The 26049-nt window shown below is 33.4% G+C and overlaps 1 pseudogene; it reads left to right on the top strand.

Moving 5' to 3' along the window:
* Positions 1-2700: 2700 nt before the first annotated feature.
* LOC101956191 (nucleophosmin-like) lies at positions 2701-3505 on the top strand (annotated as a pseudogene).
* Positions 3506-26049: the final 22544 nt, after the last annotated feature.

The following is a 26049-nucleotide window of genomic DNA, read 5'->3' as shown; positions in this document are numbered from 1 at the left end:
AAATCAAACCTGAATCATACACTTGCTTGAAATTGGGGCCGTGGAATCTGGAACCCCCACAGCTAGCCCTTCCTGTAATGATGATGGCAGCTTATAGGAAACCCCCAAGGAACCTTGGGGCTTAAAGAAACAACACGAAAAACAGATGGCAGGAATATCAGATTCAACTCTGAGCAAACACTAAGCTCTATAATTTACTAACTATAGGTTATTGGTTGGTCATGCAACTTAGTTCTTCTGAGCCTCAATTTGTTTGCCTGTAAAAATGAGACTAGATATTTCTACCTGTAAGTATCATGAGGAGCAGAATAATAGACATAAGTACTATGATTCTTTTGCATCGTTATTGTTTGTCATTTATCCATACAATGAATATTGAATGCTGACCTTGTTCTCAGTATTTCCTGGTATCAGATAAAAAGCAGCAAACAAAACAGACCAAACCCAGGCTCACAATGATACAAAGTTTTATATTGTTACAAGCAGATAAAAATGAAATCAGAGTAAAGAAAGAGAATTGTTTATTCTGCCTAGAATTTTAATAGGGTGCTCAGGGAAATTTTTTGTTAAAGTGAAGGAGAGAGCCTTGTGGATATGAGGAGGAGAGCGTATTCTTGGTGGAGGGCATGGTGACAAGTCTTGAGTCTGGAATATTTGTGATGTGTTAGAGGGGCATGGAGGAAGCCAGTGTGGTAAGAGCTGAAGTCACAGCACTACCTAGGACCCTGATCACATGAAACTTTCCCTTAAACTTTGTTTCTGACTCGGAGATAGATGGGAAGACGTTGGATGATGCTGAGCATAGATAGGAGCTCATTTGTGATACAAAATAAAAGAGACTGAAGAGGGAGGCAAAGAGTGAAAGAGAGCCAGGAGGCTCTGCTGATAAGAATTCATGGGAGTTCCTGATGGAACTGGAGAAAAGTGTGACTGGGGTTGAGATCTGTGTGTGTGTGTGTTCTTACTACACAATAATTGCATTTCACAATGTAGAAGATAACCCCATCTTGAACTAAGACAAGAATCTCTTTCTATTGTCACGTGTATTGATGCAGAATTAAAGCTCTGGGAACATGCTTCCTCTTTCCACCATCCTCCTCTGGGTTTGCATTCCCAGAAGCATGCTTCCTCCTGGGTGTGCACTCTCTTCCAGCACCAAAACCATCATGGAATTGCCCAAACTTTTTCCTCTTCATTTGTAAACTGCTCAACTTTCCTTTCCAGGTAAGAGTGAATCTGATGAGAGAGGTGATAATGCTTTGAAAACTGTGGATGGTGTCTAGGTTGTCAGCTGCAATCAATATATTAGGACATATTTCATCATATTATGTTTTTTGGTTACATAAATATAGCTGTGATTTCTGTGGTCCTTTATTATCTATGACAACCCCCCTTTCTCCATTTTGCAATGTGTTGTTTCTTTTTCAGTATATAACTGTAGAGGAAAGAGAGTGTTAGCTGAGCTTTATTTAATATACTTCTTCTACCTCAGGAGAATGTGTTGTGGGGCAGGTTGTAGATGCATCTGCTGAGGGAGACCTCTCCAAATCCAGAATAGCTACAACTTTGGAATATGACATAACATACCACAGATGGGATAGTGTTATTGTCTTCATGCATATAAGTGTGTTGGAAAATATGTTTCTTCATTGTATTTTATAGCTTGCCAGTAGCAGCTAGACTCATCTCCCTCTCTCTCTCTCTTTATCTCTCCTCCTCTCTTTCTCTCCCTTTTACTTATTTATTTATTTTGGTCTGGGATGGTGATAGGCAACTAACTTTTATAATTATCACCTTGGTGTTCCCTACAGCTTCATTCAATCTATATCATCTTGTCTGTTTTATTGTGATACTCTCATAACTATATTGCTCTTTGACCCCTGAATATCAATATGATGCATATTTATTGTTATGATAGCTCCTACATTTCAGTCAGAAGGACATGAGATTTGAACTGTTTTTTTTATGTAGTGTTTTATTTTATTTTATTTTATTTTATTTTACATTTCTGGACAATTTGACCAACCTATGGATAGTTACATTATCATCAAATCTTTTTCTTTCTCCTGTAAACTGATTTAATAAGGATTGATCAGTTAACATCTTATATACCATGTTACTTTTTGAAACATGTTCAACTTTACCTAAAACAGTCGAGTTGTGATGGCATTCTTATTTTTTAGAGTAATATTTTTATTATTCTTTCATATTTTGCATCTGGTTTTGTTTTCCTTGTAGAGCAGAGACTATTTAAACTGTCAATGAAATATCTGCAACCCATTTATATTATTTTGCTTTATAACTATATACCTGAGATATAATTCACATACTATTTGATTCACATACTGAAAGCATCCAATTCCATGGATTTTAATATCCTCATAGCATTGTGCAAATATCACCATAATATCTTCAGAACATTTTTATCACCCCCAAAAGAAACCCCATATACATTTAACAGTTACTTTCCACTTCTCCCCAACACAAGGCACACACTAATCTACTTTCTGTCTCTATAGATTTGGCTCTTCTGAACATTTCTTATAAATGGAAACCTACCATATGTGATCTTTTAGGCTGTTTTCTTTTACTTACCACATAATTTCAAGATTAAACTATGTCCATTCTGTGCATCTCTTCTCTAGGGCAGTAGCCCATTTTCTGTCCATCTTTTCTTCTGCCTAAGTGTGCTACTACCCCATGGAAGATTTTATGGATATGGACATGAGCCTCCTGGGGCCCCAGAACTCTTTTCAGTTGTGAGCTAAAGGCTGACAAAGATGATCACTTTAAGGTGGATAGTGATGAAAATGAGTAGCAGTTAGCATTACAAACAGTCAGTTTAGGGGCTGATGCAAAAGATGAGTTGTACATTGTCGAAGCAAAGGCCATGAATTATGAATGCAGTGTGAATAAATTAACACTGGAAACTTTGAAAATGACTGTACAGCCAACGATTTCCCCTGGGAGTGTTGAAATCACAACACCTGTGGTCTTAAGGTTGGAGTGTAGTTCAGTTCAGATACTGTGCATATTAGTGGGTACCACTTAGTAGCTGTGGAGGAAGATGCCCCTGGAGGTGGTAGCAACATTCCCCAGAAAAAAAGTAAAACTTGCTGCTGATGAAGATGATGATGATGATGATGATGAAGATGATGATGAGTTTGATGATGAGAAAACTGAAGAAAAAGCTCCAGTGAAGAAATCTATAAAAGAATCTCCAGGCAAAAATGTACAAAAATCAAACCAGAATGGAAAAGAATCAAAACTATAAACACCAAGATCAAAAGATCAAGAATTCTTCAAAAAAAACAGGAATAAAAACCCTAAAACACCAAAAAGACCTGCTTCTATAGAAGACATTAAACCAAAAAAATGCAAGTATAGAAAAAGATGGTGTCTTCCCAAAGTGGAAACCAAGTTCGTTAATTCTGTGAAGAATTGCTTCTGGATAACTGACTAGGAGGCTATTGAAGTTCTCGGGCAATGGAGGAAGTCTCTTTAAGAAAAACAGTTTAAACAGTTTGTTAAAAATTCCTATCTTGGGCTGGGGATATAGCTCAGTTGGTAGAGTGCTTGCCTAGCATGCACAAGTGCAAAAAAAAAAAGCAAAACAACAACAACAAAAAACACCCTTTAATTTGTTTCTGTAACAGTAACAGTTGATATCTGGCTGTTTTTTTTTTTTTTTTATGATGCAAAGTGAGAACGTTTCTCACGGTGTTTGATAAATGTTGTCCAGGTTCCATTGCCAAGAATGTGTTGTCCAAAATGCCTGTTCAGTTTTTAAAGATGGAACTTCAAACTTTGCTTGGTTTTTGAGTATATATGAAATGTTATATGATAGGACATAGTAGTAGTGGTGGCCAGACATGGAAATGATGGGGTGACAAAAATATACATGTGGAATAAACTCAGTATTTTAATTAAAAAAACGATTCAACTATGTTAAAATATTCATGTTAATATATAGAGTATATATCAATACTTCATTTCTTTGTACTGACAAATAATATTCCATTATATGTATATACCACCTTGTTTTGATCCAAAGATTAGTTCACAGACACCTGGGATTTGATTACTTTTTTGTTATTATGAATAATGGTCGTGTGAGCAGTGTTATGAGCATTTATGTCCATGTTTTTATGGTAAAACATATTTTCATCTCTCTTGGGTATGTACCTAGGAATAGAAATGTTGGGTCAGCTGGGTATAGTTTTCCTGTAATCCCAGTGTCTTGGGAGTCTGAGGCCTGAGACTGACAAGTTCAAGCCAGACTCAGCAACTTAACAAGGCCCTAAGTAATTTAGTGAGACCCTATCTCAAAATAAATTATTAAATAAATGAAAAGAACTGGAGATGTGGTTCAGTGGTTAATCACCCTGGGTTCATTCATTCCCCCATATCAAAAAAGTAAAAAATAAAGAAATGCTGTTTCATATAGTAACTCTGCATTAAAACTTATGAATAACTTCAACATGGTTAAGCAAAGTTGTTCTGCCACTTTGTATCCCCATGAGTTTGTACAATGGATAGAATTTCTACTAATCTTAATTAACACCACTTGTTAGTATCTTCTTTAATTTTGCTCTTCTAATAAACATGAAATACTATGTTATGGATTTGATTTGCATTTTTGTGATGGTTATTGATTTTTAGGCATCTTTCACATGCTTATTGGACATTTGTACATCTTTAGAAAAATGACCATTTGGCTGTTTTCCACATTAAAAAATTATATTTTCTCATATTTATTATTATTGATATTACTATTCTTTATATAAGTGATATACAATAATCTTATCATGTCTTTGCAAAATTTCCTTCTCACTCTGGGGTTGTCTTTTTATCTTTTGAAAGTAGTAGCCTTTGAAACAAAAATAAATGTTTTTTGTTTTGTTTTGATTTTTTAATTTTGATGAAGCCCAATTTATACATTTCCACCTTTGTGATATTTCTGCTTTTGGTGCTATATCTTAGAAACTATTGCCTAATCTAAGGTCATCAAGAAGTGTGCCTATGTTTTCTTTATGTTTTATAGTTTAAGCTTTTACCATTAATTTTTTTATCTGTGTGAATTTTTATACATGTGAAAATATTGTACAACTTTATTCTCCTGATTGTTATATCCAGTTGTCCCAGTAGCATTTGGTGAAAATACTGTTATTTCCCAAGAAACTTTCATCCTAGTGTAAATATAGCTTTGATCTTTAAATTTAAAGATTTGTGGAGTTTAATCACCAAGTTATTATTAGCCCCATTTTATCAAGCATTGGATAATACCCATCTTCCTATTTTGTGTTGAATTTTATGCAACTTACTCTAAACTCAGGATGATTACAACATATTTAGTTCCTACATGAATTATTAGGTCTAAATAAGTTAACATTTTCTATATCACATATGATTGTCCTCTATTTGTCTCCTGTAACCTAATTAGTTATAAATTTTTCTCTTTCAAATTCTTACTGATATCAACTCATTGGTTATATATTTTCTGACCTCTTCCCTCTTTCTCTCTTTCTCATGCATATGATGATTCTAGGTATTCGAAGCAAAGCCATTACTCTCACATAGGATCTTCTACATTTTTGACTTTTACTTTTTTTCCCCCATAATATCTTGAGAGTATGGCTTGATCCACATTCAAATACCAGGCTATTTTATTTTTTATTGTTTTTTTTTTTTGCTTTATATTTTCTCTTCCTATTTCTTTTCTTAGGTACATTCTTTCCTATTTCTTGTTAGGTAAATTTTACTAAGAATTAGAAAATGCATTCCACTTACCACTTACTCCTAAAAACTTTCAATGTTCACAAAAGCGACTCCATCTGTCAAGCAGAGTTATTTTTAGTATGACTGTGAATACTAGAACTGATCTCTCCAATATTTTATTATACATTATTCCATATCTGCCTCTGAGATGATTAGAACAGGTGTGATACTTTAAATCATAAGCATGAGGTAGCATTTGCAATAAATACATAATTTTATTGTTTTTCACGTCATCTTCTGCTACTATGGGTGGGGCTTTAAGGAAATAATAGTAATAACAGTAAGAAGGAGAGATAAGGACAGTCCCAGGACACCTGTGCCAACTGCTCTCTGCACTAATAACCATGTATTCAAATTTCCATCTCCAACTCTCACAGATTGGTTTGGTCAATGCCTGCAGTTATGGAAGCATCTTTGTGATTTCCTGGAAACTATAAAAGTCTTTGCCTGGATCAGCAGCTGTTGGTCGAATGGCATTTCTACCTCTAACAGCAGCTTTCATGAATGCAGAAGCAATCCCCACTGGAGATCTAAAATGCTAAATCAATTTCTGTTTTAAAATCTAAACCAAAGTAACTGATGTTTGATGTTGCTGTTAAGAATTTTTAATTTTTCTAAAGCCCTTAGGGAGTCTCCGAGAAAGCCACTCAGAATGTGAGTGCAATTTATTGTCTGCATTGTATTAAGTGAAACTCTTCACATTCATTTGCTTTAAAGAGAAAGATACCCTATTAATGAGGTATTTTTCTTCATTTCTGGGTAATTATGTGGTTTGCAATGAAATTTGCCTACATCAAAGAGCAGTTTCTGCTCAATCCACAAAGATAGAACCCATATAAACATTACCAATAATGCTACTATCCTACTTGGGAATTTGGCAAACTTCAAATCTAATGAGAAAGTCAGGAATGGACACTTCAAAATTAAAAAAATATATATATCTATGCTTATTCCTTCACTAGCCTTCTACTGAAAGGTCAGAAGAGCCACACATATAGAAAGACAGTGTCTTTATTGCATGTATCTCACTCTTGAAACTGCTGAAGTAGAATGCAGTACACTGAAGACATCTTGCTAAATGATTGTAAAGGTGATTCTGGCATTAAAAGAAAGAAAGAAAGAAAGAAAAAGAATGCTAACAAATTAACTGAGAAGAGTTTTCTTGAACTAAATTTCTTGTGGTATGAAAAACACTTCTTTCTATTTTTGCAGTTATAATGGGATAATTACTTCTTCTTTTGGTTTAATCATGTACTTAGGAGACCAAAATATGTATGTTTTGATGTGTAGTAAGCATATTGAGCCCTATGCTATGCTTATAAGATTGACCTTTAAGGCCAGCAAAACTTTTGGATTCAATGTCAAGCAACAATATTTATAGCATATGTAACCTTCAAAAATTATGTTTCAAGTTTCCTCATAGTTGTAATATAGATGTCATAATAATACATGTCTTAGGATTTTTGAGAATTTTAAGTGAGATAATGCATACTTAGTACATAGAATCATCCTTTGCATAATTTTGAGCTCACATCAAAACAGTATCTTTAATTATAGCTATCACTGATGTCTGAAAAACCTTATAGCAAAATCAGATTACAAGGTAAAACAAAATAAAAAATATAACTGTTTTGCATACTTAAGAGGGAAAAAAAGAAACAGTATTTATTTTTTTCATCCTGCATGACTTTATGTAGGATCATAAGAACTTCAAGTGACTATGTAGAAAGAAAATGTCTATCATACTACACCACTGTTTGAAAAGTTCACAAGAAAAAGGTCAAATATGTTCCCAATGCAAATGGAATGTTTTCATTTTTAGTTAATTAGTTATACACTAGATGGTTGTAGCCTTCAAAAGTCTTCAAATGCAAAATGAATGATTGCATGCTTTCAGAGATTCAGAGAATGGATGATTGGCTCCCTTTAACCAGATTTAAATTGTACCTAACTTCTGCAAGTCAGGCACATGTACTGATTTAATAATTAAATGCCATATTCTCATTCCCTGTTCTACCCATGCATTTTTCCTCAGGCAGTGAATATGAATGTTGAAGAATTTGAGAGTCTAGATTTCAGTGGTTAGTCAAAATTGGTAAAAGAAATGTATTGTATGTCATGCCAAAACAAATCTAAAAGCATTTGCAGTTCCTGTGATTGCAATTTCAGCAAGACACACAATCCATGCTGGACTCCTCAAATGTCATGGAGGTTTCTGAAGAACTGAAACCCATTTCTTTTTGTCCCCATTGTCTTAGTAACTGTTGAGTTTTTTTCTCATACAGTAGTAGAGTTTTAAAATCATTTAGATGTTATAGTTTCATTCTCTAATTTTAAAGATGAGGAAATTGAAATACTAAGAAGTTAAATAAGTCATTTTAATTACATACACATTTGATCCAAAGACCATCTTTCAGACTTAAAGAAGTGTGATATTATTAAAAAATAAAATTCCATTCAATATAGCTATCTATGTCTATGTACATATACTATAAATATTTCCAAGGAATGTTTATTAAAATTATACATGCAGACTTACAAAAACATAAATAAACAATATATGTGTTATTTATTATGTGCTATATATGTCATATGTTATACATTATATATATGCATTTGTACTCTTTCTGTATACACACATGCACACACACATATGTAGGCTTGTGCATTTATAAGTATATAAACTGCACAGCTCATCACATGTGTTTGTAACTGGCACAGGTCAATATGTTTCAGGCACTATTTAATCTCTCAATTTCTAAGAGTCACTTCTGTGTAGCCAGACATTATTTCCTTCTACTTATAAGGACATATATGGCAAAAACCTGCTTTATCTCAATTTTTCTTAGAAATAATAAGATATAGCATTCATAAGTTTTACACAAATATTTCTGGATCTGCGGTATTTGCTTTATGTTCTATGACTATAAATGCTTAGGATAGGCAAAAAATTAAGTATATAAAAACTAACGGCAAAGCAAGCAGAACAAAAAATAAGATTCTGTTTCATCTTAATCTCTATTCAATATGACTCAAACCAAGTAAAAGAGGACAGAGGAAGCCTAAGCCTTATGACACTCTTTACACTCATCTCTTGAGTTTCAATTGTCCAAGAACTAACAATCCCCCAATTTCTCAGTTACAGAGTAAAAATATTCAATCATATACTGTGGATGGAAAAACATATGGAGGAGGAGGAGGTGTCCAGCATGTTTATGTCTCAGCAGTCTGGTCAAAATGATACTTTCTGTGAATAACTAAAATGCCAAAAACACCTCTCCACATACATTGTAACCACACGTGCAGGCTGTGAATTATGGCTCTGATTGTATCTAGGTGCCTCCATAAAAAATAATTTAAGTAATTTTTATATAACTTGCTTTTTTTTCAAAATATCACCACTTCAATAGAGTAATGGAGCATCATCCAATGAATTAAAATCCAAGTTTATTTTGATGAAATATAAAGCATACTCAGAATAAAAAATACTAGGTAAATGAGAATACAGATGCCAAAGTAAGAGAAAACCATTAACCAGATGGCCACCCATTTTAATGGAATATATGGGAATATACAATTGGAAGACCCAGATTCAAATCTCAACTTAGCCACTTATAATTTATGTAATCTTAGACAAACCATTCAGAGTTAGGTTTATGGAGAGAGCACACGTGACTAACACAGAGCTTTTCAATAAGTAAAACACTGGGAACAAGACATTATAATACTGTGAGAAATGTTTCAAGAGAGATAAGAGTAATAACAGAGTATGAAGAAGAAAACACATCCTCAAAGGGAGTTTATTATGGTATCATAAAATGGACAAAAAGAGTTAGCAGGTGTTTTTCAGATGGGACATAAATATGACATTCAAGGTTAACAGAACAATGTGTGAAATGCACATACCCATGAATGAGGATAAGAAAAAGGGATAAGAACTGAGCGATCTGGAGGCCACTAGTTCTGAGGTAGTAGAGAAATATGGGGAAATACTGGCTCAGAAAGATGGAAAAAATTAAGAGTTTAGAGTCTTTGGATTCCATCTTAACAGACACACAGTCATAGCAAAGGTCTTTTATCAGATAAATTACATTGTTAATGTGTGTTTTAAGAAGACCACCTTCACTGTAGTGTAGATTTATACCTGGCCCCTGTAAGGTCAGCTGGGAGGCTTTTTGCAGTGCATTAGGCAAGATTTGTGAGGAGTGTGAGACTGACCTAAGGCAAACACCATGCGAATTAACAGAAAAGAGCCACATTCCATAAATGTTTTTGAGCTAGAATCAACAGGACTAACAAACATTTGGAAGTTCTGGATGAGCAGTAAGGGTAAACGAAAGAACTGAATTACATTTTATTTTTTAACGTGAGATACAGACTGAATGGTGATGACTTTTAGAAAGAAATATTGGGAGTATGTTTAAAAAAAGATAAAATTTGTGTCAATTTATTGATTTTAGTTTTGGTTCATTAATTCTGATCATCAGATAGAGTTATCATGTAGACAGTTGGAAGTACCATTTTGAATTTAAGAGAATGGCCAGTGTTGAGCATAAAACTTTAGAAATCATCAGTTTGGTAGCCAAAGCTATGATAGAAGGTTTAGGTCTTCCAGGAAGAATGCATGAAACAAAAAGCTTATAAGGGTAACTTCAAGGCAACACCATCATTGAAGGGATGGGCAGAGGAGACAGAAAACTAATTAGGGTTATTTAGTAGAAATAATCAGAGAGGTATGAAGATTTCAAGAACTATTTATTGGTGAGAGACAAAAAGGAAGAGATTTTTCCAACAGTAGAGTGGTCAACATGTTGAACAAAGGGTGCTGAGATGATGTCAGTTGAAGACATTCACGAGATCAGATGGGAGAACAAACCCAGAAAATTAAAGCTGAGGATCGGCAAAAGATTCAGTATATCAAAAACATTTTATCCTTTTTGAAACCACCTTAGTTTTTCTATATATGTTATTAAAAGTAATATTACTATGATATCAGTAACAATAGCAGTGTGGTGGGCCTGGAATATTCTAGAAGCACTTTTGGTGTCCTCCTGTGGCACAACTCTCATACCTTTTTGTCAAATAAATAGAGTCTACTACCTAAGTCATATGCACAATTTTTCTGTTCCTTTGACAGAAATTATTACAAACCATTAGCTGTCAACATATTTATGTTTTTAAGCATTAGTAATGAAATATTTAGCTTTCCAGTAATGTAAATAAAAAATAATAAAACATTAACCAAAACATTAACCACGTCCATCAGCCCCCATTTTTATGAAAGTCTCAGATGTTACCACTTGGTTTTTCCACACAGTACATATGCCATTGTGGAAGAGCTGAGGCTTAAAAATCAATAAAAGTTACTTTAAAAAAGAACTTAGCAATGTGCTCATGATTGAGAAAACGTAGCCAAAGTCTGAATTCCACAGTGGAAGAAAATCCTCCTATTTCTCTGCTCTTAATGCTAACCGGTTGAACGTAGTGTCTCTTCACAAGTATGTTCACTGTCATATATTTAGTGGAAACATTCAAAATAATTCTAGCATCTTAATTTTAACATTCAACTAGCTTGAATTTTATCTCACATTGAAAATGTTTGATTCCACATGTAAATCTGATTGGACTACAGAAAATTCAGCCATGTATCAAAGACACCTAAATCTATAATGTGTTCATCCCATTACTTTGTTTCCCTTATTTGAAAAAAACAATAACAATTCAAAATAATGCTTTTTTTTAAACGAATACCGATGATACCCATAAAATGCCTTCAACTTCTGAGTTGCCTCTGGAAATGCACCATCAGAGTGCTTTGGTACCATCCCTCTGCTAGTTTGTTTGTGATTTTGGGGGGAAGCTTTGAGGTTTTAACTTTGATCTCTGTACTCACACACTGAGATTTTCTCCTGACTGCACTAGCCCAGACAGAATTTCTACCTTGATCTCTGAGGTAATCTTAAACATGCACTTGACACCAGCCATCACTCAGACGTGCAAGTCCCCCTCTTAACCATGGTGTGTTTACTCTTCAGTTGCTGTGTGGTCCTTTGCTCTGGAGTCTCCAAAGTGGCTTCTTTAAACTTTCCAACCCAGGAACCCTTTCACAGTCATTGAGTTCACATGTTTCCTGCTTTGACTAAAGTGTTTTGAGGTTCCATTTTTGTTTCTTCAACTCTTTAAATCCTTTATACTGGGGAGACTAGACTTTCTCTTTGATCCGTCAAAGAATTTGTAACATCACTTGACCACAGGATGAACTCTGGAGTAACTTCACGTTTCTAGGGAGCTACAGTTCATCTCTTTCTTTATTCTGATTCTCCTTCAAGGTACTGTACTCCTCAAATATCAGTTTTTTTTTAAAAAAAACCATTTAACCCATTGTTGTCAAATTTGATTTCAGTAACTAATCTGTCATCAGTCATTAATGGTAACTTCATGTGCCATTAATATAACATGCTACCTCCCTTAGGGTTATGAACCCCATCTTTGACAGGAGAAAAGTAATAATTTGTTTAACATGAAATATAACAAATTAAAAAGGTTTTGATAAAGCTCTTGGTAGAAGAGGCTTCCACAAATTCTCTCAACCTCTAAAACCATTTTCCTTTTGTAGTCTATTACAAAGATGCAGGTCATGCGCAAGGGAAGGAAATATTCATAAATTTACATCTGTTAGTATTTCAGATAACATAATAAAGTACACATATAGAACATAGAAACAACACTTTTGTCTACTTTAATGTTGCATAGGACTTTCATTGATATTATCTAAAAGTTAACTCCTTATATATAAAAAATCTCATTCCAATTAAATTATCAGTTTCATTCCAATTAAATAAAGTTTTTCAAAGAACCCTGATTAAAAGTGACTGTACTTTGAATTCTCTTCCAGGTCTCCTTTCCCACACCTTATTTATTTCCCTTAATATTACAGCTGCCAAATCTTCAATTCCACTATTTCTCAAAACCTACCATTTTCCTAGTTACTTCTTTTTTTTTAACTAAAGCATTGCTAACACCATATAAATCTCAGCATAAAATGCTTTTAAAATCAATTATAGATAGAATACACACTAAAATATTTCAATGAAACTCAAAAATAAGTTTAGACCCTTTACTTAATAGGTATCCTAACCAAGATAAAGTTCTATAAACAAGAGGTAGTGCCAGAGAACAATTATAAAACTATCAATAATAATATTAACAAATTGTGTTCCTCCAGCTCTGCTATTTCACTTATTAATACTATCTTTTTTGTCACATTTGTTTGTCTTCTAAAGATTATTTTTGAAACTGATTGTTTCATTAGGTACAGAATTTTCACTTAGATCTCTGAATATATCTAGAGTCAATGGGAATTCTGGGCACCATAAGGCCATTTACAAAGTCACTCATTACTATGTTCCAAATCGGAAGGTTTGAATTTCTTAATTGAATTATAGTAAATTTAAAATATTTCTAAGGTTATCATCATCTCAAAGAGGCTGAATATATATTTCTACTACTAATGTTTAATCATGTTATAATCATTCATTTATTATGAAAATATTAATTGTACTGAGTTCTACTTTGCAAAATTGGTATTTTATTCTTGGATATTTCATTATTTATTTTAAGGATTCATTACAAAAATAAACAAGAAGCATTACAACATGAAACCTTAATTACGTTGTTTTCAGAGGAATAAAGAGAAAATATTATGAATTTAAAAATCTACTGGTGAAATCATGGAGATTGACTTCACTTTATATATCATTAGCCTATTTTTCACATTTCTCTTTTGTCTAAATTTAACATAGCACAAAAGATTGTGAGCTAAATCCAATGCTGGAGTTTGATTAGACCCTTTGCTCTGATAGAGTCACTATAATTTCTCTTAACATTATCTATTTCCTGAATGCTGAGCTGTGGCCCAATTTCCATTGAAAACAAATAATTTTAAGAAATGAATGAAATTTTTTGCTGCCAACTATGCTAGCAATCTGCCTGATGTGGTGGTGTTTGTGTATGTGTATGCATGCGTGTATAAAATATATCAAATGTAATCTGTATTCTGCTAACCAAACATAAAAGATCTTAAAGACATATTATCATCTTCTAAGTACTATGTACTCCCCAAAACCTATACCCTAGACCAACTCTTCAAAAGTTCCTATATTTTCTGGTCACTCTATACAAGCAAACTGCTTCTGCTGCCAGCTAAATTTAATGGCAACATCTACTCCGAAGCTTAATATGAAGTAGGTCTCTCTTTATTGTCTCTTTCTTAGATTGAGGCATATATTTATGAGTACACATATATCCTCACATAAAAGCAAACATAAAAGCAAAGTTTTTTTCTGTGTTCTGCATTTTAAGAGATAAGGGTCTAGGTAAGTGGCAACATTTTTACAGCTTGAAACATTTCCATTTACTGATTTATCCTTATTTAGATTTAAAAAAATTAAGTTTTCAAAATACTGTGGAGTTGGGAAAAAAAATTCAGAGCCCTTCATTTCAAGAAGCATTTAGTTTAGAGGAGGAGACAGCCACAGAATGATAAATGTTACATGAATTGTGTTGCCAGTTAATTTTATACAAACTATTTTGTTTAGAAGTTTGGAAATTACTTCAGATTTAGTAGAGAAGGTTTTAAAGAGGAGATGGAATTTTAGTTGACTTGAAGGCAACTTTGAAATTTAAAAAAATCGTAACTTTGATTTTAAATCCAGTCTCCTCTCATTTCATACTCTTAAGCCTCAGGGAAGAATTTATTTATATGCAAGTTTCTTAATCTTTAAAATCAACCATTGTTTCAGAGATACATCAAGGAGTCATGCAAACTCATCAAGCATAATGCCTTATAGATGGCATGCACCCCAAATCTGTATGAGGATGGGTGATACTTAAGTAAGAGCAAGGAGAATTCTACCTGAAGAAAGTGAAGTAAATAAAATAATGGAGGAGAAAGAAGACAAATATATTTACAGTCTATTAAGTGTGTTGGTCTGATTAGCATAAGGGACAAACAGAAAAATTAGAGATCAGATTATGAAACCTTGCCCAGAGGTCTGGACCTGATCATTGGAGAAGGGGAAATGGCAAAAGGAAATTCAAAATCATGGAACACTCTGAAAGCAGCATTTTGAAAGCTCAGTGTAGCAGAAACAAACAATTTTTTTTCCTAAGAATTGTCTATTTGAAATCACAGATATTTTTATGACACATTCATTTAACGTGAGTCCTAAATTATGTTTCTACTGAAAATGCCATCATGCAGAATTACTGAAAGTAGTACCAATATCATTCAACAAAGAAAATTCAGAAGTCTTAGGTGGAGCACTGAGTTTAGGAAGTACCCTAGGACCTCATAGAAATCAGTTAAAATACAGACTCTGACAATAGCATGATCATGGTGGTTGAAGATTCCCCTAAAAAAATAATAAAGAACCTGAAAATCAAACAGAAAACTGTATTTAAAAGCACTGTGAAGCTGCTGTTCAGACTGAGCACTATACTCACCTAAGATTTCCAGCAGGTGAGTCTGGGTGAACTTTGTAACTGCACTTAAAAGTGTACTGCTGTCAAGACCTTTTAGAAGCTTAGAAACCCTCACAAAGACTGCCTTGGGATTTTATTCAATAGCGTGTTTCTGATCTGCCAAGTGTTTATTTTTAACAATAACTACTACTCTGAGAAAGGTGTGTGTGTGTGTGTGTGTGTGTGTGTGTGTGTGTGTGTGCAGGAGGGATGGTGGAAATGAGGTGATTATCATGTTACTCTTTAGGGTACTCTGCCAGTGACATTGCTGGTATTTCTGAGAGGAGACATCATATTTTATAATTAAATGTCAGCCATGACTGCTGATGTCTGTCTTGGTCCTTGAAAGAGTTCAATCTTTGGCACAGTCACATTCTTAGTTACTTTGCAAAAATTCTAATGAAGAAAGTGAGAAAGATGTGTTAATATTTAATAAGCCTACTGATCGATTGCTATGTCTCCTAAAATGTTCATCTCTTTGACTGGTGGGAAATGAACTTCATTAGGATTTCTCTGCTACCTTATAGTTCCTTGTTAACATTTCCCCTTTTGGGGCCCTGAGAAAAAATGCATAGCTTCTTTCCATGAATCTCTGATATCCATACTCTACTGTACTATTTTCCATATTCATTAGCTCAATAGAGTGGATAGAAAGCTTATTTTGCAAGAAAAATATTATCAGTTCTTTGTAATCTAAAGTAAAATTTGTAAAATGTTTTTTTTATGATTTATAGAAATAACCAGTGGATTGATATAATATATGGAAGATAATATTATATTTAGTTTCAAGCTATGAATATAAAAATATTAAGCATGCCTTTTTATCTTTTAGCTTCATTTTACATATTTTATTGAAAAAGCAAGTGAAAAAATGTGAGTCTCTGAGAAAAAGAGAAAGTATTAGAAAAAGTTTTGTACATGTGAAATAGTTATTTTAATATTTCAATTATTTAAAAGACCTCTGAAAGAGGAAGAAAAGGCAATATAGAGCAATCCTCATATGATATTTATAGTAAGAGAGAAATCAAAATTCTGATTGATAAAATAATTGTCAATGTTAACTTTCCTGATACATAGTTATCATGCATTACTTATATTAAAGTTGTACATATGACTCAGGTTGCAGCTGAACAGAATGTAGAGGAAAAAAATATATTGATAACATGTGCCGGAACCAGTTCAATATTTAATGTGCATTATTTCATTTGAGTCTTACAACAACAACAAAAATTGGACATTCACTATATACTACTATTATTCCTATTTTACCAATTGAAATCCCAAGGACAGATTATGTAAGAAACATGCCCAAAGCACCACAGTTTAAAAAATTGTTTTACATTCCCAAAGGGAATCTAAGCTGAAGCATTCTGTTTCCAGAGCCCAAGCCCTAAAAGATTATTAAGTATTCGGAGATACAAAGCCAAAATGGAATCGATGGATCCCTAACTTCTAAAATTTCACCTATTTCCATAGAAAGGAGAGGAAAATATCCAGGGAGAAAGGCTTAGCAGCAAGAAGAAGGTTGTTTTAGAATCTATCAAAATCAAAAGCTTTTCTTGTAGCCATACCTCATTCTGATGATTTCAATTGAATAAGAAAGTAATTCAGGAAGCTAAAAGACAGAAAATGGCCAGAGAGATCTTTCTTATCTCTTTGTTCCCTATCTAAACAAGGCCAGACATATTCAGTTATTAAATAAACTGCTTCAAGTCTACTTCTCTGCTGAGAGTGGAATTTTCTTGGTTTCCAAGAAATCAAGAACCAAAGCTGATGCAAATGAGTTTCCAACACAAAACATATTGAGGACTGCTTACATAACTTGCAAGACCTAGTATAAAATGAAAATGCAAGAATCTTGGCATGAAATTATTAAGAATCTCACCATGTTTACCAAAGAGCTTTAAACCAAACTCAGAGCCCTGTGACTGCATGGTTTTATAACCAAGAAGCCTGCTGCTCACGGGTACCTTCTGAGTGTTGCTTTGTGAACTCTTCAAAGACAGGAGGTTTTGACCATTTACTTTATGTGTCTTTGACTAGAAATTGTGAATGTGGATTACCTATATGCTAAAGTTCTTCCCTCATTTGAGGCAAATTTAAATCAATTAAGGGGTTCCTTATTCTATTCAGGACACCGAGGGAAAATGAGTCTATATTTCCTTAAAGGAAAAATAAAACAGCCCCGTGATTCCCACACAATCTTTAAAGAGAAAGAGCTTTGAGAGAGCATATGTTGTTGTTATTATTTTCTCCATTTTTAGAGTTATGCATTACTGGGAAGAGGTACATAGATCTTTGGGTCGCTACTTAAGAGCAATATAAAATACTTGCAGTTTATTTCATAAAGAAGGAGGTAGAAAGCATTAAATTGTGTTTCAATGAGCATTCTGAATCTGGAATATATTTCCTATATGGGCGTGGGAAGTTGGAAATCGAAGATGAAGCATAATAACAGTAAACCCTTTTTTCCCCCTATACTTCACCCCAAATTCCCCTGTCTTAAAATTTGATCTTTGTCATCATTTTTCATAATATTGGGAAGAACTGAAACTAGCTTGGTAACCCTAACAAGGAAAATTTAGAGTGTATGAATGCAAAGTTTATCTAAACACCACATAGTACTGGAACAAGGGCTTCCAACATAGAACCTAGCCAATGAATATGAACAGAGATTATAATTTTGCTATGGATATGAAATTTACCAAATATAAACAGATGAAAATATATGGGAGTAAGTGAAAATATATGGGAATAAGTGAAAATATATGGGAGGAACTCATGCTAGATAAAATCTGATTCCTTATGAGTGGAATTATACACATTTGATTAGCTTTCATCTAGCAACTATTAGATACTAAGCATAGTTGTCTAGCACTCAACAAGACTTCCTTGTAACACCTCAATTACTTTGCATAAACACCTTCAAGAAACATAATTCTCACATTGTCTCTTGTACCTGGCTCCACCTCTAATTTTGATTCCAGAAAATATTGTATACAATATCACTGATGCTACACCATTGAATACCAATAAGCTCTTCATTAGTATTTTAAAAACTCTCCTGAAGGTTGTGATCATGTGATAGGAAGTAAGGGTGAATAAGAGAATGTGGAATTAAGGGGTTGATATAACTAATAAATTTATGAAGAAGGACCAACAGACATCATGACAAAAAGAAATAGTATATTTCAGTTTAATCATTGTTTGTAAGTGAAATATCAAATTAAACTTCTAAAATTATGATAGCCATATAAAACAATATACATGAAAACAGGTGACATATTGTTTCAATCCCACTTTGCACTGCATTCCAGAGGTTTAATTTGCAAGATTTACACATATCTCTTATCTTAACCTTCCCATTCCTCATGAATAATTTCTTGGTAGAATACTGTGTTTTCTGATTATATAGAGACTTCACTTAGTCATGTCCTTTGTTGAATGTTGAACATTTAAATACAGATTTTAACTGCAAGCTTTTCCTGGTAGCTAGGATTTTTGATTTTGAAAAGAATAAATCTTCCCAAATGGCTTATATTTATCTTCAGAAGCAATTTATAAGGAAAATAAATCTGTCATAATCAGGTCACACAGACATAGTGCTAAAAGCAGTCTAATATCTGATAAATTCCACGAAATAAGAGACAATGCTGATTTTGCTATTAAGTGCCACACAATGGTCTTAGATAAAGATGTCAATTTTAGTGTTAGCTGATCTCTACATCTCAGGAAATGAATAACCTGAACTGAGGTGGATTCAGCATATACAATGTTTTGCAATAATTTTTAACACATTTTTGCTGACATTTTATAATTTTCCCATTGATTAAACTTGTCTACTTGAATTAGGCATACACACTCCATGAGGCAGCTATCTTAGAGCCATCTTTGGGGGCTCTAAGGTACACTTGTGGTGTGGGGTTTCATTATCTAGGCTTATTTCATTATAATATAATAAAATGCAGCAGAAGGCAGCAATGACGTGAGACTGAAATAATCAAACATCGGTTATTTTTGAGGAATCAGTTAATTACATGGTAATGCTGACTGAGCTTCTGTTTATGTATGTGGTTGACTTTTTTTTTTCAGAGTTTTCGTGTATTAGACATAGAGTTTGTGTGTTTAGGAAAAAGATCAGCATATAAAAACAAGATTTTTTTTTTCTCATAGTCAACTTTGTCTCTTCTCCAAGACTTTTTCAATGTTATAAATAAATCATAGCTAATTAAGAGAATTTGATCAATCATTTTGGTAATAACTTGGTGGCAATTACTTCTGACTAGAATATTAATATTATCTGAATCACATAGCAATTTTATAGTATGAGTGGCTATTTGAAATACACATCATTTTGCTATTAATTTATAAATTTTTATTACTAAAGCAAAAATTACAAATAGTTTTTTTTTAATATACCTTATACTAAAGGATAATGGGAATCCTTTGAGATACTTCTGACAAGGGCCATGTTCTCCCAGTAAGGGTCAGAGTTCAGTTCCTGAACTCATTTATCACATTCTGACTGGCAAGAGCTGACTAGCTGTAGAGACTACACAGGAGAAAGTGTGCCCTCAGTGACCTCCTAGATCACTTTCACACAGAGAGCTCAATAAATACATGCACCCATTCACAAATACCATATATCAATAACTATACAAGGATACTTGTGACTAAGAAAAGCACGTTCTAAGATGATCTAGATTCTTTAGGGGTTCATATATTTGAAATTTTAAGTGCTTATTTTAAACATTTAACGGGAAAACTTTTTTTTCACTAATATTTCAATTACAAATAATCAGATTGTAATTGTTTTATGATGTCCTTGTCTGTGCACAATTTTGAAAGCCTTGAGGTATGTATAAAGCATTTAAAGCAAGTCAAAACCTACCTACTCAGCAATGAGTTTTTGCAGAAACTAAAATCTAATGGTACTTCTTAACTAAATCAGAAACTTACTGTTAATTTAAGATTGTTTCAACTATTGTGCTTGAAACATTCCTTATTTCTTTTTCTGAGGAGGTGACTCTCATCATAAGAAATACAGATTTGGTAAGTTTCCCTTAAGTACCATGACATCATTTATTTAGCCTGTTTTATTTAGTGAAAACATTGTCAATTGTCTCTCTAATTCTACATTTCCTCAAGTAAAATGGGCTCCATGATGTCAAAGACTTGTCTTGTGTATAACTGATGCCCAGTGACTGGCACATTTAGGTTCTCCTTAGCTATTTACTAAATTAATTCATTAATTAACCACGTTTGATATCAGGGGCTTGACAGAAATAAAGAAAAACAATTGCTTATGTACCTAAATAAATAAATTCCCAAGAAGTACTAAGTTTACATTTCAGACAAGAGCCACTCCACCCTTTTGCTGCTTTGGGAAGGGTTTTAGAACTGTAGCAGTTAATGGCCAAGAAAAATAACTGAGAGAATGTTTCTCGTAAGGTTTATGAAATTAAACATATCTGGATTCTGGATTCCATATTTTGTATGAGGGAAATTTTAGAGTAAGCTTCCTATGGATAGGAACTGATTTCACTCATTCCATATTCATAGGGTGTGGGCCTTGCAGGAGTTTAACATATTTTTTTCTAAAATTAATTTTAGAAATTCACAAATGCATTATTTTCACCATTTTTTATTTCAGGAAATTATCTTTAAAAGTTGAGGAATGTGGAGGATTAGAACAAGAGGATGTCTGCCTTACTAAAAATTCCCTTTAAAAATATAATATCAAGAAGCATCAAATATGCTGTAAAAAAAAAAATCACCATGACCCCAGGATCATCATGAACTCTAAATCTGATTTTACAAAATACCTTATATTTGAAGAAATTACATTATATTGGCTTTCCCTGAACTGCTATTCTTTAGTTAGTTACTAGGCAAGGGCAAGTCCCATTAGGTAAACATTGCAGTCAAATATTAAAATTTCTAAATGATATCAGTGCTTCTGGGGAGGTAAAAGCAACAATGATAGTGGCTCCATATGGGTTACGTTTTATAACTTAACAGAATCTTACTCTTTACCAAAAATATTTAATTTCTTAATATGAAAAAATTAGAAAGTCAAATAGCAAAATTTGTTTCTCTTTAAAATATACTATTTTTATGTTGACTTAAAACACAACTAGCTTACTATTTTTTTTAATTACATAATAAAACTCTTAAATTGGTTGGCATGCTTAACTGTCCAGAATTTCCATCATTGCCTAGAATTCTTCATCTTAAAATGTGGAAAAAAATTAAGAGATTTATTTAATGAAAAAAAAAAGCTTTAATGATCTTACTAAAATGTGAAATCTTCTAATAAAATTTAGCATGATTTGAAGTGTCAGCAGTCTATGTAAAAAAATCAACATTTGCAAATATTCGTACTCAAATTTCTTCCTCTCAGACCAGGAAGGATAGAAACCTATGTATGTGTGCACATCCAAACACATGTGCATCCTACCTTCTCTGAGAAGAGGCTGATTAAACATTTTGCTTTCTGTTCTAGGGTCCAGCCGTAAGGTTATAGCACCCCCTAGCACTATCTAACAGAATAACAGTCAATACTGGTAGGAATTGTAGTTTACAGGAGCTTTAAAGAACATATGTAAAACACTGTACTTTAAAAAAGTATTCTCCATTGGAGGAGGTCTTTTATTTTATTTGGAAGCAAGCATTGTATTTATTGCAGTTTAGAATTTCTAGTATATAACCTCTTCTGACTCTGAATAGTACCAATTGCTGTTCAAGTACAGAAAGCTGATTTTTCGTAAAGATCATATTGAACATAAGCATACCAGATTTCCACTGGTCCTCTAAATTTTTCTCTTCAAATCATCAAAGAGCCAGACATTTGGAGTGCAAGTAGAAATATAGGACATGGCTGTGATGATTATTGGCAAATCTTATACAAATTGACGATCTCTCTCTGGGGAGGGAAATGTATACTGAAAAAGTATGTTTGAATATGACACATGTAGCCACCATCCAGACAAGATCTTTAGTGTGCTTGTTTTATTCATATCTCATACATTAAGGACAAAGTTGAAAGATGAAAGATTTGGATACACATGTATTAAATTTAAACTGTTTTGTTTGTTCCAACTTTGAATCTTCAAGCTTTCCTTATTAAGCTAGATTACTATTTTCAGCATGCCATAATAGTGCTGCTTGCATAGCACCTATCAGTAGGAATTCAGCAATACAAACCTTCGAGTCTCTGATGGGAGTGTAAGTGAAATACCAATTTACCAGTGCAGCACTCAAGTCTGTAATGTCTACAGGGTTCACAGGGTTCCGATTAGTCTGACGTTTTTGCAGGCTTTAGTCAGAAAAGGACCACTGTAAAACTTGGAAACAAACAAAAGGCAAGTTTTCTAACCTTCCTTGGCTTATTTTATGATTTTTTTTCTTCTCTTCACTCCAGGAATGCTTGGAAGTCGTCATTCTTTATTCTGAAATGATGTAAATCTAGATACTGTAAATCACTTGGTCAATGTACATTAAATCTAATTTAGTCTGACCACCACTACTATTCAAAGACCAGCAAATTGATTGTGTTACTAAAAGGTGATCACATTGATACTGCCATTTAATGAACTCCATGCTTGTACATTGCTCCTAATGCACACTATTTTAGATCACTTAGTCAACTCCACTCTAATTGAATTTATCATTTGAAACCTTGACTTGATGCTAATGGTCCAAAAATAGCAGAGTCTTTCCAGAGTAGTCCTGTCTACAAAATACCATATATTGATGTTTTCCTGCAACAAACACTTGTCTTTCTTGTCTTTTTGTAAGGGCTGGTTGTCAGTTATTGAGGTGCAATTATAAGAAAACTTGCATTTAGAAAAAGATATTATTGACCTCTACAAATTGACTGGCAACATCAAAATTTGAAAGTGGAGCTCAGGCAGGCTTAATGGGATATATGCAAATACTCTCCAAGCACAGGCCTGAAACTGTCATATGGCTGTTGTTATTTTAAGATACGCATGATCTCCTCTCTCTGTTCTAGCCCCTTTTATTTTCACTAAATGGAGGCAGCATGTTTGCAAGACTAGTCTGGCTTGAGAGAAATGACAATAGCATTTGCTGGGTTCCACCATGAAGAATCATTACTGGTGCCAGTTGGTTTCATAAGCCAGCCCTAGGGAAAGAAAAGTGAAACCCATGTAAGGTGACATTAAAACGAGGGGCGGGGAGAACCAAGAAAAGACATGATTTCTGTAGGTTTACAAAATCAAGGCAGCATTGTAGAAATTAGAAACAAGCAGAGAATAGTAACTGATTATGCTTTAAATTTTTTTAACGAAAGAGGAACCTAATTTAGTGTTGCATTGTAGTTCAAAAATAGCTCCGCATAATTCATAAGGTACTGTACTCGAGGAGCACTGAAGTTCCTCATTATGATAATGTCTTTTGATAACTTTTATTGAACATAAGCATTCCCATGATTAAATCTCTTAATAGGCGGCTCTCTTCAGTAGTAGCTGCCATAATTTCAAAGCTATGTTATACACATTTCTGTGTAGAAACAAGATGATGATATCTGACACTGCTTGCCAAAAATCCAATTGGAGAATAAATGTATGGAGAAATAATCTAATTTACGATAAAAATTTCCAACTGAAAAATTACCATCTATAAAAAAGTTTGGAGCAAAAAAAGGGATTTGTCATCATGGGTTACACTTGAAAATCAAATGTATATTTTTATACCACCCAACCTTTCCAATCCCCTTTTCTTTTGCGTATGTGTGCCCTGTTATGTTAACCCTCATAGGAAAAAAAAAATAGCTAATTACACCTTTTACCTATACTATTCGTACTGATTTGTTACATGGGATTTGATAGAGTCCCGTGTTCTAGGTTATGAAAAGCTATCCATGGCCAGGAATGTGCCAAATCTGTGCAGAATATACTTATAAATATATCATTAAGACATTCAGATTCTTTCCTCTAAAATAAACCTCTATAAGGAACTGTGAAGTGCCTGAATCCAATTTTTCCCTACTTGCAAGCCAAAAGTGAGTCCCCTACAATTTCATAGGTGCTGGCAAAAAACACAGGACTCTTGGGTCAGAAACATAGGATTTTATTACTCATGGCACAGAGAGCAGTATATGCTTCAAATTCATGTCACCTATTTTGTTACTCAAGTCTTATGGGATGAAATGAAGGGGTTCAAGTGGAGGCTTTGTATCCCATAAGTTTGCATCAGAGTCCAGGAACGCTCAGCACGGGAAACCCTAAGATTCTATAAGGAACCATTAGCAAATCTTCCTAATGTTTGCCTATAGGGAAACATTATCATACTGGATAGTCACAAACCTGCCCCTTGCTTTGAGGAACACACTCTGTCTATCTTCTAGACTTCTTGTAATATGAACATCAACAAAAATGATAATCCAGCACAAAGAAAAACAGTGCCTCTGCTTGTGCAGATATATAATAGTCACATGGAACACCATCTCCCTGAATTCTACTATCTCTGAACTCCCATAAAATGCATTTTCTGTTCTGCATCATATTATCTTGAATTTTTTTGGACTTTCATCCACATATCCAATGTCCTCAAGTCAACTATAAGTTCTTAGAAAAAAATAGATTGTTTGCATACCAATATATATTCTTAATTTCTATTATAATATTATAACCTCATTTGTGCTCTATATATTTAGGAACAATAATTGATGATGACAATCCAGTTGATTGATTGATAGTGAAAATTATATGAAAACTGGAAGATGTAATCAATTTTCAAGATATTTTGCCCTCATGTTGTCAATATCTACAGTGTTACAAATCTACATGTGTTAGATGGTTAACATTGCATAAAATAGAATTAAAAGTGCACAGAGTCCTACTTTTTAATTCATACTTTTCAATGTGATGTGAAAATAATCTTTATCAGGAAAACCGATTCCATTTGAACACAGGAATGTTTAAGTAAAAGGATTTTGTGTAGAAAATGCCTTTGAGAAGAGAAAAATAGAAATGTAAAACAGGAGGAAACAGAGTTAAAATGAATTCCAAGCCAAAAAAGAATTCCAAAACCAAAGCCATGGTCACTTCTTGGCAGAGAAAAGGTAGAAAGTTTGGTTTGCATGTCGAGACAGATACTTAAATACTTAAGAAACTGCCTAAAGTAGTTTTTTTTTTTTGATACTCACATGTAGCTTAAAAGTTTCATGTTTTAAATCTATTGCGACTAGAGCCTCCTATAACATGAAAAGAAAACATTAAAATCAAGAGTTTTAAAAAAGAATATTAGAGACAAACAAATCATTGGATGTAGAAAATAAAATGCTATGGTTTCTCCTATTCATTGAGTAAGTAATATTTATTACATGAACCATAATGTGGAACCCAGTTTTGTAGATAGCTTTAAATGTATGTTCATATTTCAGGCAAATGTGAAGAGAACAAAATACCTTGCAAATATCGTGAGTTTGATTTTGTGTGATAAATAAATGAGAAATCTGCCAAAGTCTAAATCAGAAAAAAAAAGGTAAGTTATTTTAGAGGAGAAAAAAAAAAGAATCATTTGAGATGTAAATATCTGCCAAATAAAGTACAGAAGCAAAGGGAATTTAAAAAGGTTTTGGGAAAGAAATGAACAGCTTCTAGTTGTTAAGGTAATTAACCTTTTTTCAGGATCATTAAAAAATGTTTTTTCCTGCACACTTCTAATTTTCTTTCAGGTTATAGAGGTCATTGTTTAGCTGAACAGGATGGGAGAAAGATT

The sequence above is a fragment of the Ictidomys tridecemlineatus genome, chromosome 11 (genome assembly GCF_052094955.1).
Source record: "Ictidomys tridecemlineatus isolate mIctTri1 chromosome 11, mIctTri1.hap1, whole genome shotgun sequence".
Classification (NCBI taxonomy): domain Eukaryota; kingdom Metazoa; phylum Chordata; class Mammalia; order Rodentia; family Sciuridae; genus Ictidomys; species Ictidomys tridecemlineatus.
This window is presented reverse-complemented; position numbering and strand designations above follow the sequence as displayed.